The sequence below is a fragment of the Halichoerus grypus genome, chromosome 10 (assembly GCF_964656455.1).
Source record: "Halichoerus grypus chromosome 10, mHalGry1.hap1.1, whole genome shotgun sequence".
Lineage (NCBI taxonomy): Eukaryota > Metazoa > Chordata > Mammalia > Carnivora > Phocidae > Halichoerus > Halichoerus grypus.
In genome coordinates, this window is record NC_135721.1 from 128,282,297 (window position 1) to 128,293,782 (window position 11,486).

General features: G+C 52.3%; 1 protein-coding gene across 1 annotated transcript in view; it reads right to left on the reverse strand.

Annotated features, from left to right (window-relative positions):
- RIPOR3 (RIPOR family member 3) overlaps window positions 1-7,053 on the reverse strand; it is a 72,307-nt gene extending 65,254 nt beyond the window's left edge. The window contains exon 1 of the mRNA XM_036064654.2: window positions 6,683-7,053. The gene's annotated coding sequence lies outside the window, so the exon portion shown is untranslated. The remainder of the gene's footprint in view (window positions 1-6,682) is intronic.
- Between the last annotated feature and the right edge of the window lie 4,433 nt (window positions 7,054-11,486).

Consider the following 11,486-nt stretch of genomic DNA (forward strand, 5'->3'; position numbering starts at 1 on the left):
CGTGGCGAGAACCACACTAAGTAAAGGCAGGGGGAGGGGAGGAGGGAGCTATTAGTGCAACGAGGGCAAGGTCTCGGATTCCCTCTGCACATGTTCCTTCCTATAGTGTGGCGGTCGGGCTCGGTTCCCCTCCAGGAGCCGCTCTGCCACAAAGATAGGAGACATCACGAACCTGCGGCCCACTCAAGGCTTTGGCTATACTTAGACCTAGAGATACACAGTGAGTGGCAACCAGGCCTGTCCACGGTGGTGGCGGTGGAGATCCAGGGGAAATTCCACTCATTCAGGTGGCAGAAAGCAAGCCATCAGACAGATGCCACATGGTCGAGGGCGCATGTGAATTGGCAGAGCCACAGTGGAAAATAGTTCGGGACGAGATTTCCTATGCCCACAACCCTGCAGTCCTGCTTCTGGGTGGACACGGGAGACGCACTCCAGCATGTGTGTTCTAGGACAGGTGCAAGGGTGCTCAGAGCGGTACCGCTCATGATAGCAAGCGCACAGGAGGGAGACAACCCGGCCGCCTCTAGACGTGGGAAACACGTCGTGGTTCGCCCCGCGATAGCGTATAGCCGTGGAAGATGAGGAAGCGAGGAGCCATGTGCAACCACGGGGATGAATTTTAGTGATAAATGCTTTATGGAAACAGAAGGGCACAAGACAACATAGATCTTCTTATAAAGTTCAAAAATAAATAAAAGTCAGTAATCTATTGTTTGGGCATAAATATTTTTTTTAAAAAACAAGGGAAGTCAGGATGATGAAAAAGTTCTGCAAGTGGATGGTGAGGACAGTTGTACAACATCGAGAATGTACTTGATGCCACCGAATTGTATACTTGAAACTGGGTAAAATGGTAAATTTTATGTATCTTTTACCACAATTTTTTTAAAGAGCCATAGAAAGGGGTGCCCAGGTGGCTCCGTCAGTTAAGTCCCAACTCTTGATTTTGGCTCAGGTCATGATCTCAGGGTGGTGAGATCGAGCCCTGCGTTGGGCTCCGTGCTCAGCGGGGAGTCTCCTTGGGATTCTCTCTCTCTCCCTCTCCCTCTGCCCTTCTCCCACATGCATGCATGCTCTCTCTCTCTCTAAAAAACAACAAAAAAAACCCCTAAAAATAAATAAAAAGCCATAGAAAGATAAACACAAAATTCAAGATTGTAGCTACTGCGGTGGGAAGGAGCATGTAAGTAGGGATAGATAGTTGTCAAAGTTCTAGTTCCCGGGCTGGGGGTGGCTGTATGGGGGTTTTTATTTTATAAATAAATGTGGTGAGACTGCTAGATGGAAGGTTGAATGGGGCTGTTCAGGAGTCTCTTTCAGTGTGTCCTGAGGAGGTTATGATTAATTCACTTCTACTTGAGGTCTATTTTATAAGTCTTGAGGAAAGCTCTCTGGACCAGGATTTGGGGACCAGGGATCTAACGGGGACTGCTGGGCAAGTGAGCAAGGCCTTCGGCCATTCCCTCTGCTATTAATGGGGCGTAGGACTGTCCGGTCCCTGGTGGAGTGGGGTGGGAGGGCATCCAGTGGTGCATTTGCAGGGCACATGTCTGCCCTCCTCCACATGCTTGCATCTGCAGGGTCTTCCCTCACTCATTTGGAAGGCAGCGTCAGGCATGCTCCTCAGAGGAGCATGGTGGAGCAGGCGTGGAGGATCCAGTTCAAGGGACAGCACAGTAACAGCCACCTGGCCACAGCAGAATCCCACAACAGATCCCATAACCTGCCTGGCTCACGGTGTATCTGAACTCCAGCGTGGGAGATGGTGTTGTTTACCGGCCCTCCAAGCCCACCTGAGACAGACGAGGGGTGAGCGCAGAGCCATGTGAGGAGTCCAGAATCTGGGCCTGGGCTGGTTTGACAGAGCACCTGGTGGCGTACGGTTCCACTGCCTCTTGTTACGCAGATGAACGGCCCCTGCGTGAGTTGGCAAGGGTATGGAAATGTGCTATTCATAAATGAAATGTAGTACGTGGCTAGAGATTCCTGGTGACCCTAATCCATGGTTCTCCCAGAAGGTTTGACTGCCTTGTCACTCTTGGCAACATAGCAAGCCATGTAGTTCTACAAGTTTATTGAGTGCCTACTATGGAATATAACACTGAGCAAAACAGGCCAAAAAAAAAAAAATATATATATATGTATATGTATATGTATATATCTGTACCCTCAGGAAACTCACATTCCAGTAGGGGATATTTAAGAAAAGAAAAATATATAGTATGCTAGATGATGGTAAATGGTAAGAAATGAACCATGTGGAGATCTGGAGAAGGAGTGTTCCAGGCAGAGGGGAAAGCAAGTGCAAAGGTCCTGAGGCAGGACTGTGCCTGGCACAATTGAGAAGCAAGTGTGGCAAGGGGGAGAGCAGGGGAGATGAGGTCCAGATCCTACAGGGCCTTGTGGGCATGGTGAGGACTTGGCCTTTTACTCTAGGTGAGGTGGGCCCAAGACTGGAGGGGCAGGAGGGTGTTCTGAGCAGAGGAGGGACAGGATCTGATTTCATTTTAATAGGACCCTGCTGGCTGCAGATAGGGAACACATCATTAGAGAGGCAAGGGAAGCAGACCCCAATGAGGAGACAACTATAACAACTCAGAGAGAAATGGCCTCCTGGACCAGGGACCAGGGTGAGGGCAGGGGATGGGACAGGAAGTGGTCAGTTTCCAGTTACAGGTTGAAGGGAAAGCCAGTAGAATTTCTTTTTACTGATAAGTGGAAGCAGCTTGGTTCTACTTGTGTATCTTGGGGTCAAGAAAGTTTGAGACCTGGTTAGAAAGTAGAGATATGATTATCAAAATAGATCCCTTCTTCCAACCTCCTGGGGCTTCTGATATGCAGGCATTGAAAGGAATGTTGTAGGTCTCCATGAGCTAACGTGGATGAACACTCAGGATATATTGTCAAGTGGAAATAGGAAGATGCAAACTAGAATGTACAGAATGAGCCCGTTTTTGAAAACTAAAATTATAAGAAAAGAAAGATGCAAAAAAGAGTGAATGAATGGTCTGGAAGAATAGATACCTGACTCTTAACAGTGGTTGTCTGGGGTGGGAGCCGCTGAGATCGAAACTCAGGATCACCCTTCCGAGCACACAAATTGAAATAATTATAAAACCCATTTGTAATTATTTTTAAAAGTGCTGTGAGCATGGCTCCATTCTCCATCATAGCCGTGCTGCTCTGAGCCGGTGTCCCCACCTGGGCCTCCTCCTTGGCCTTGACTGTAAGAGACGGAACTCAGGAATGAGAAATACTTTCCTCGGCCATTCGCTGGCTTGGGAGAATCTGGAAAGGGCCCACCTGGCTCCCAGGGTTTCTAAAAATAGAAAGTTGTCTTAACTTTCCTATAGGTTTGGCTTAGCTGTTACTTCTCCTTGTTCCAAAATGCCGTTTCTATTGGAGAGTCGTGCTCTGCACATGAAAATAAACTACGGCGGGAGCAAGACCTTAAGCGGATGGAATTAACAGGGAGCTGCTAATGATGGGTCACCAGAAATGCCCCTGCACACAGAGCCTGGGAAGGCAGTGAGGAGCCCAGGGCCACTGCAGTCTGCACTGGGGCCCAGATGCGGCCTGTGTAGATGACACCTCCTACCCAGCCTAGTCTCTGCATCCTTTCCACCGCTCAGAACAGGAGTGAGGAGTTGAGCTGTTGGTATGTTTTAGGCAAGAGGAGGAAGCTGATATGTTTGTGTCCAGGCTCAGTGCCTGGAGTTTGACTCCCTTTGGGTGAGGGCTAAGGATGGTCCATGCCAGGATTTCTGAGACCCTGGGCACAAGCGTATGTGCCGTGGGGCCGGTGGGGAGCTGGTAAAGGTTAGCAGTCAGCACTCCAGGACAGAGAGCATGTGTGTCTGTGTGCACGTGTGCGTGTGCGTGCACACACGTGTACATAAGAATATATGCACACAGACGCACAGCTAGGTTTATTGTAGGTTGTACTGGTGTAAAGGATGGGCAGCACACAGTTTACAGACAAAAATAAAATTTACAGTACCCCTTGTAAGTTTCATATACACTCAACTGAGTCACACGGAAGGGGTCTGTTGATTTTTGCCCCCAACCCTTGTATCTGTAGTCAGCCTGCGCTTACAGTGTTGAGTGAGGGCCGCTCAAGGCTGGTGGTTATTTTCCTTTACCTTAAGGAGTCAGACAGAAGTGATACAACAAAGTGTAGTTTGTCAATGAAGTGAGCAAGTGCCTTCATTCTGGGGCTATTCACGACGGAACAGCCACAGAGGGGACACACTTCTATGCTTAATCTGCGTTGTTAACTTTTCCTGTCTCCTCCCTCAAGTCTAGTCAGTCAGCAAAACAATAAATCGAGCCCTGAGTCATCCTGTTACCAGTTCCCGTGGTTTAAGGACTCCCATTGGGGCCGATTTCCCAGGCCACCAACCTGGGGTCACTGCGCGTGGACTTGGGGAGAGATGCGCAACAGCGGACTATCAAATGTGCTTCCACCAGACAGCACGGATGAAAGTAACCTCGGGAGCATCCAGAGCAGCAAAATGTCCTTTCAGACATGGAAAGGGATGAGCAGTGAGTACTCATTACCTTTGTAACACCATTGATTGAATTATAAGTCTGCGAAATTTAATTTTTAATAATGGCTCTGTTAAGCAACTCTTTCCCCACACTTCTGACAGTCTGACCATTGGCTTTCAAGAGCCGGGACAAGCTGGCTCCAGCACACCACAGTGTAGGGACCATGTGGCAAAGAGTGTCATGGGTTGGGGAGGAAGCTAGTCCCTCCATCTCTGCCCAGAACCCAGAGCAGCTCGGGGACACAGAGGGTGGGGGGTGGGGGTGCCATGAGAGTCTCAGGTGGGCAGAGGCAGGAGGAGGCAGGAGAGGACGAGCAGGGCAGGAGCCCAGTTGGTGGGCACATGTGAGATACTCCTTCACTGCTCCCCAGAAAGAACTGGGGGGCCCTGGGAGGGGGGTTCTGAGCTTCTGATGCAGAGTACGTAAGGGCTTCCTAGCCAGCGCGCATCTGGGTTAAATCACTCCCCACGAAAGCAGTCCATTCGGCTCCTCAGAAGCTCGCAGGGCCAAAGGCCTGGGATCGCTGATGTCAGGAACAAGGCCCTCAGTCCCTTCTTCAAGCCCACCTTCATGCCCACCTCCTCTGGCGCCTTCCCTGGTGGCAGGGCTCGTGGGAAATCTTTGTCTTCTCTAAGCTTATTGAGAACTTAAGTGCCCTCCAAGCAGGCTCTCAGAATTTTAAAAGTTGCAAAGAGATTTTAGAGATTTCCTAAAATAATCCCTTCATTTTATAGGTGAGGAAACAGAGACCCAGAGATGGGAGGTGACTTGGTCAAGGTTACAAGAAAAATCAAGGGCAGAAGTGGGTAGGATGACCAGTCGTCCCAGTGTGCCCGGGACTGGGTGGTGCCAGGACCCCCACTCAAGTCTTGACTCAAGCCCAAGGCAGAGGGCCTGAGCCAATCCCCAAAAGGAAGGGAGGCCTGAGTCAGTACAGAGCTGCTGCAGGGTGGAATTTTCCAAGAGGAGAGAAAAGAGGAGGCCACATCTGGGTGCCGGGATCTCCAATTCTGCCCCGATGCCTGGCACTGAGGGATTTCCCACCTGCCTCGGCCCTGCTGTGTTTTTCCCGGGCCCTCGGCTGTAACGTGCATCCTCCTCTGTGCCGGGGAGACACTCATGGACTCGATCTGCAGCTTATCTCTGACGCGGCCACAGCTGTGGGGCTGTATATGTAAATAGCCTCCGATAATATTAATGCGCGATTCCCCCCGGGGGAGGCGTGTGCAAAGCTCTGTATGTGTTTCACAATTCTGTTTCGTCCAGAGGAGCAGTGGGGGCCCAGAATGATTTGAAACAGATTTTTGGAAAAGCAAAATAAAATTGGAACAAAACCTAGTAGAGGCATGTGCCACTCTCCCCACGCCCAACTCTCCCCACCCCTGCCTGATGTTCACTCTCTTCTCCCGTCCCCAGGAGCCTCCTCCAGCAGGGTGGTGAGCCCAGCACGTGGCATCGGGCACTCTCCATTCCAGCCAGGAGCCCCTGCCCGGGACGCGTGCCCCCACCTGTCCAGAGCTGAGGGCTGCCCAGCCTGTGGCCGCCTCTCTCTGACCTCTGCCTGCCTCCCACAGATAATCCTCCCCCCGACACCCTCCTGCACCCCTACTTCCTGGGGAGATCACGGAATCAGAACAGAATACAGACTCCTGGAAGTGGACAGTTTAGGGCAAATCAATCAGAAAGGCAGAGATGGGATTCTGATCTCTGCCACCGGCCAGCTGTGTGACCCTGGGTGAGTCACTTCACTTCTCTGAGCTTCTGTTTGCTCAGTGTACCAGGAGGCTAATGCTGGCCCCACCGGTGGCTCGTGGGGATCCCCTGAGCTAGAGCTTCACAAATGCCTCGCACAGCTTCTGGCATATGGCAGATACACAAGAAACCCGGTCACAGTAAAAGCCCCTTAAAGAGCAGCTGTTCCAGCCACTCCATTGCAGAGATGGACAAACGGAGGCCCAGGGAGGGGAGAGAACTCGCCCAAGGCCACACAGCAAGCCCCTGCAGTCCCATCCGGCCCCCTCGCCGGCTCCCCTCTCCGAGCGAGCTCCAGGGTGGAGTGTGCACAAGGGCTGACCTCCTCACACCTCGCCTCCCTCTAGCGTCTGGTCCCCGCGCCGGCCTCACTCACCAGCGAGCAGGTACCAGCGTTCAGGCCGGAGCACACCTCCTCCTCCAGGCAGCCTGGCTTTCTCTGTCGCCGAGGTGAGCGGCGGCTCCCATCCGCGGCAGGAGCCGAGTTGGGACTCTGGGAAGCCCGTCCAGACTAGCCACTCGGGAGGTTGCTCACAAGGAGCCCACTGTCCCCCGGTCTCCCTTGCGGTGCCGAGGGCCGGGGGACAGCGCGCTGCCGGGCTCTGATAGTGCAGCCGGCCTCTTATCTGGCCTGTGTCCGGGTGCAGGCGGCTGTGGAGCAGGGGTTCCAGGAAGCCTGCCTGGGGCCCCCCCGGCCGGCCCGCTCTCCCCGGATGCTGCCTGCTTCTCTGGACGCGGCCGATTGCCCGTCAGTGTCACTGAGCTCTGCCAGGGAGAATTCCATGCTGGCCCCCAGCAGGCGGGGCCCCCACCCCTTCACGTCCCACCCCCCACTCCCATCTTGGCAAGGGGATGGGAAAAGGCAGCTAATTTCAAGCCCGCACAGCGCTTGTGGTCGTGTCCTGAACTCTCTACTATTAATCACGGAGCATCTGATTTCTGCTTCGCCTCAGAAGGGGGTGTGGGGATGCCTGGAAGTTTCTGTTTACTCCATTCTGCGCCGGGCTGTGTGCTAATCACAAACAGACAGGGACACAGCCTTGCCCTCCCTCCTCCGCCCCTGCCTCCTCTCTTACCTTGCCACTTTCATGTCCCCTCCTCGCTCCTCCTTTTCCTCCTCTCTTCTTACCTTGCCACTTTCATGTTCCCCTCCTCGCTCCTTCTCCTTTTCCTCCTCTCTTCTTACCTTGCCACTTTCATGTCCCCTCCTTGCTCCTTCTCCTTTTCCTCCTTTCTTCCCTCTCCCCCTCCCGTCTGTCTGGATCTGATCCTCCACACACCTCTTCCTATGGTCCTGGTTCCCCCCCCCCCCAGCCCTCGTTGTCCCCTCTGCACCTCCCACTTCTCCTGGGGTGCGGATTAGCTTGGCATTTTCCCTTTACATCTTTAGAGTTAGTGGTCAGCTTCTTTTACTGCTTTGTTCCTTTTTTTACAACTTAATGTTCTCAGGCTTTCCCCGCGACTCCCCCGCCGCCCCTGTTACATTTGTCTGTGCGACTCCTACAAACTTGACAGTGTCTCGGTCAGGGGGTGGGGTCCAGGCACAACACACGAACGGCTCCCTTTGTCACCTTGGCACATCAGCTTTCAGATTCTGCTCAGGGCTGGCCCCGGGAACAAAGCCCCCATTGACCAGCACCACAGAGAGGCCTGGCCCTGCCTCTCTCTAGCCTGTAACACCTAGAGGAGAATTTCTCTCTCCCTTGGCTCCCTTCCACCCTGCAGCCGCTGCAGATGAGAAACCAGGAATAAACAGCCCCAAAGAATAGCAGCTGACACTGAGCAACACACACACCCTGACGGGTAACTTGGCAAGACCTTTGGAAACCAGAAATGAGCATATACGCCACCACCCAGGACATGACTTGTGCATGTGCCTCAGGAGGCATGTACACAGAGGAACCTCTTAAAAAAAAAAAAAGTTTTATCATAGGAAACAATTGAAAATAATGTAAACATCCATCAAACAATGACTGATTACACAGAACGCGGAAGGGTCATGCTGTGGCTTACCAGGCAGCAGTTTAGAAAGAATGAGCTGAGTCGGTAGGTAACAACAACCGTGGGTCTCCAAGACATACTATTGAGTGAGAAGGGGGTCAAAATGATCTATTTGGTATAATCCTGATTGTGTAACCCTGCCCTGTGCACACACACAAAGAATGAGATACTGCAGAAACACGTGTCAAGCCTGAAAAAGATGACCCAAACTGGGTCATTACCTCTGGGAAAAAGGGAGGCAAAATGGTTTAAGGGTGGTGCTCTTAACTGTTACCAGTTTCATTTTGAAAAGTGAAAATGGGAGCACCTGGGTGGCTCAGTCGGTTAAGCGTCTGCCTTCAGCTCGGGTCATGATCCCGGGGTCCTGGGATCGAGCCCCGCATTGGGCTCCCTGCTCAGCGGGAAGCCTGCTTCTCCCTTTCCCACTCCCCCTGCTTGTGTTCCCTCTCTCGCTGTGTCTCTCTCTGTCAAATAAATAAATAAAATCTTAAAAAAAAAGAAAAGTGAAAATGGATTCATCTATTACCTGCGTCCCAAGCAGCTTCCTCCTCCGCACTTGGGTGCAGAGAAAATTTCATCCTAGCACGTGCGCCCTTGGACTAACTCCGAGAATTCTCCAGTACGTCCACAGAGAACTCAATAGCCGTGCTGAGGAGTGAACCCAGCAATTCTGCAGACACTCAGGTGTGATCACCTCCAGTTAGATGTGGGACCCCTGAGCCAGCAGTGACTTGTCACAGAGTGAATTCCTCAAGAGCAGGAGGGCTGTCTCAGTGACTCCCTCAGGGGCTTAGGTCTCCTGAAAATGAGGACAGCAGGTATATATTAGAAAGGAGAGTATTAAAAAGTGCCAACTTGGTTTCAGGAAACAACGTCACCTACTCTAACTTAGAAAACATGAAAACCATTTTGAAACACTTGCCAGGGATGAATGTGAACAAGTCTGGGCCTTACGGAGAGAGCGCTACTGAGCAGTTTAGACAGTCCCCTCCCCCATCGCTGAGGACACGAGGGACCACATCTCAGGGACACGACAGGCACGCGGTGCCCCTCTAGTGCTACTAATGGAACTCTTCACCTGTCACATGCCTACTGGCTTCGGGAGCTGAGGAAGGGGAGCTACGGTACAGAAGACAGGTGCCATCCTCCAGCGCGCCCCGTGGCCTCAGACGTGGGCTTTCCAGAACGCGTGGCCCAGGGAGACCGTGCACAGGGCTCCCACGGGGGCGGAGCCCAAGACGGCTGTAGGGACTGGGGCTGACAGAATGCTGAAGCTCCTGTGAGGAAGTCTCAGCTTTGTGCCCGCCTGACTTGACCACCTCTCCAACATTTACTAATCTCTCTTTTTAATGAAGAAAAAGCAGGCCTCAGGCCTCGGTCGCTCAGCAACCAACGGCGTCTAGCTAGAACAGTGTTTGGCAAGTGACGATGCTTTTCCATGGACAGTTTCCTATTTTGAATCTTTTAAAGTTTAATAGTGAGTCCACCAGGTAAGGGGAGAGTGCACAAAATCCTAGGAGGACGTGGAGTAGAGTTCACAGCAACGTATTCACACTGGTTCATTCGTTGGGACAGATGCATCATAGTAACACAGGAGGCCGGGTGCAGGGTGCATGAGACTTCCCTGTGCTTTCTCTGTGGCTTTTTCCTGAATCTAAAACTAGGCTAAATGTTCGTTTACTTAAATATTTTTTTTAAGATTTTATTTATTTATTTGTCAGAGAGAGAGTGTGTGAGCACAAATGGGGAGCGGCAGGGAGAGGGAGAAGCAGACTTCCCGCAGAGCAGGGAGCCCAAAGCGGGACTCGATCCCAGGACCCTGGGATCATGACCTGAGCTGAAGGCAGATGCTTAACTTACTGAGCCACCCAGGCGCCCCAAAGTTTATTTAAATATTTTTAATGAACCCAGAGAAAAATCAGCCCGTGCTATTTTTTTTTAACATGTAGGCCTGGAGAGAAATGGAGAAAGCAGATGGATTGTGGCAACAACGTTGACACTTGGTGGATCTAGGGGAGGGGCGTATAGGTGTTCTTGATGCTCTTTACTCAACTTCTGTGCAGGTTGGAAATTTGTCACAGTGAAGGTAGGGGAAAAAGGAAATCAGCGTACAGGAAAATCTTAAGTACATGGGAGCCCCCGGGGATGAATATAGCCAGAGTTGTCAGAGTGGTGCCTGAGTTGTGGGCATTTGAGGGACACTAGGCAAAGAGGTGGCCTGGCAGGGAGATCCCACTACCCACTGTCCCAGAACCCACGAGATAGCCTCGACGGGCACACACCTTCCGGACGGTGCGGCATATCCAGTTCTTTCGGACTCTTTCTCCATGTCCACCCATGCTCCCCTCACAGCATCCTCATGATGTAAGCGGGGCAGGTGTTGTCACCCCACGTGCCAGGCTGGGTATTCCGGGGACAGAGATGGATAAGCAGGAAATGTTCTCGCAGGAGACAGATGTGTAAACAGAGACCCACTGTGCCAAGTGCTCATTGCAGCCCAGGTAGTGAGTGCTGGGCGGGGCAGTGCCTTTGAGAAGGAAGGGGATGCCCCAAGGAAGTGTGTCAGGGAAGGATGAGTAAACAGAAGGTTATGCGATCTTTCCAGAGAACCTTCCTTCTCGGGCCCTCAGGGTACGGCCAAAAAGGGCAGCCTTTGTGCCCTGCAGAGCCCTGGTCTCTGCCCCTCTCCTGCTCTGCTGAATAAACAGCCTGAGCGCCCTTACTTTGCTAGGCCCTGTCCTGCGGGTTCCCCAGCCGCCTAGCTGGGTACTGTCTCCCCTTAGGCTTCTCTCACCACCCTCCTTGGCTCTCACCTGGCTAATACCTTAACCCTTAACCTGCTGGCACCCAACCAAGAGGCACATTCTCCCAGAGCTTTCTCTGAGCCCCTCCTCTGGGCACTGTGCCCCTCTTGGCGCCACCCCCACTGCCTTACCGTGGCAGAGCTGGGTAAGCACGCAGGCCCTGGAGTCCGGTCCTGGCTCCTCTGTTCCCAGCTCTATGACCTTGGGCAAGTCACTTGACCTCTCCAGGCTTCCATTTCCTTGTCTGTAAAATGGGAATAACTTTAGTGCCTCAGTGGTATGTTCTGAAGATTGAATGAAATAATACCTTCCTTCTTAATGTGAAGTCTGGGGACCAGCTGACTGGAGCTTGTTAGTAGAGTCCCAGATCCCACC